The sequence below is a fragment of the Elephantulus edwardii genome, unplaced genomic scaffold, assembly GCF_000299155.1.
Source record: "Elephantulus edwardii isolate Elephantulus edwardi_28Jun2011 unplaced genomic scaffold, EleEdw1.0 scaffold00005, whole genome shotgun sequence".
NCBI lineage: Eukaryota > Metazoa > Chordata > Mammalia > Macroscelidea > Macroscelididae > Elephantulus > Elephantulus edwardii.
Window position 1 is genome coordinate 11705156 of NW_006399755.1, and position 1925 is coordinate 11707080.

Genomic DNA, 1925 nt, shown 5'->3' on the forward strand with positions numbered 1-1925 from the left:
AGTGTCCATCTATTGGAGAAAAATTGGCTCCACCTATGAAGCTTTTGTGGGCACATTTATCTAGTCCAGAGGTAGATCTGTTGGGATTAGTCACAAAGTCCATGGCTTCTCCCCACCTGCTTGTCAGTGAGAGATTGAGGGGACTAGAGAGAGGGGTGAGCCCTGAAGAGAAGGGAATAAGGACGTATGCCTTCAGTCACAAAAGTGACATAATAAAATATTTCAAAGAGTATCTTTGGAAAATGAGCGTTACTCTTTTGAGAATCAAAGTTATTTTCTCACTCATCTTTAAAAGATTTTGGAAGTTTAATCACAAATAACATGATCATCTGTGTAAAAAGATTCCACTGAATCTACAAAAAAAGCTAGTATCTTTAATAAGTAAGTTGATCAAGGGTTCAGAGTAAAATATCAGCCTGTGAAAATGAATGACTTCAATATGCTAACAACAGAAATATTAAAATTTAAAATGCCATTTATCAAACCTTATAGTACTTAGCTTTAAATTTGACAAGATCTGTACATTGAAAACTAAAAACTCTGTCTGGAATATCATCTCACCCCAGTAAGAATAGCAAAATTTAACAGAACAGCAAGCAACAAATGCTGGCGAGGTTGTGGAGAAACTGGAAGCCTTATTCACTGTTGGTGGGAGTGTAAAATGTTGCAACCACTGTGGAAGGTGGTATGGCGCTTTCTCAAAAAGTTCCAAATAGAGATACCATTTGACCCCGCAATTCCACTACTGGGAATATATCCCAAAGAGACTGTAACTGCCACCTAAGCAGGTATATGCACACTCATGTTTATTGCGGCTGTCCTGTGTCACTTTCATCACCTCTGACACATTTGAGTCCATTGTTTTTGGTGTTTTGTTTTTTTCCCATTCAACATCCTGGATTAGGTCCCTTCAGCAGGGACTGATAATTTATACAGTCAAACTTTAAAATTTACAGATAAAGGCAGTTCAATACTGCCAGTGAGAAGTACGTGTCTCTTAACATATACAACTTTCAGGCCACAGTTTTGAAGGTCTGAAGTATCAAGTTGGTTTGATGAATTAGTTGATTGGCACTTATGAACACATTTATTGCCTTGCCATCTTTAAAATAGGTTTACAGAGTATCACTGAAGCTTTTGGAGTACTTTACAATTCTTTCTTTTGATGTTCAAGTGCCCTGCGATTCTGGTATTGGTATTTCTTAAAGACATTATTCACTGTATCAAGTAGTTCTTTTATTGCACTAGCTATATCCTTGATTGTCTGCAAAAACTGCACTCGATCATTGTCTCATCTGGGATCTTACTGAGAATTTGTTTAAGTGCCTGCGCCTTTTCATTTAGGTCCTGGAATTCGGGTTCTGGTCGTTCAATCATATACTCTTCCACGTCATCAGCTGCCATACGGAGAAGGGACTCTGTGAAGTTAACTTCTACACTTTTTTTCTCTAAAATTTTCATAATGATGTCTTGTGTGAGACCTGGATTTTCTTTTTCAGCCTTAATGAAAGCCGCTCTCAGTGTCTGAGCTGCAGACAGATTAACTCGTTCTAGCTCATTAAACACAGGATACATAACTGCGTAGAGAGGCATAGAAACCAGGGAAGTGGTCTCAGCTTCGTTCTTCATCTCTTCCATTGTCATCCTCATTCAAAAGCCAACGGCAGCCAGGGTCCTGACTCCACTTCCCACCTTTGGAGCCCTCTCCAACTCCCTTGAGTCCATTGTTGTAGTCACTGTATCTATCCATCTCATTCGAGGTCTTCTTCTCTTTTGCTGATTCTCCACTTTCCCAAGCATGATGTCATTCTCCAAGCAACATGCTCAAAGTATGAGAGATGAAGCCTTGCCATTCTTGCCTCCAAGGAGCACCCTGGCTGCACTTTTCCCAAGACATTTGTTATTTTAGCTGTCCTTGGGCTATC

At 39.6% G+C, this 1925-nt stretch overlaps 1 pseudogene; it reads right to left on the minus strand.

The window, feature by feature from the left end:
* Nucleotides 1-1013: 1013 nt before the first annotated feature.
* LOC102843575 lies at nt 1014-1650 on the minus strand (annotated as a pseudogene).
* Nucleotides 1651-1925: the final 275 nt, after the last annotated feature.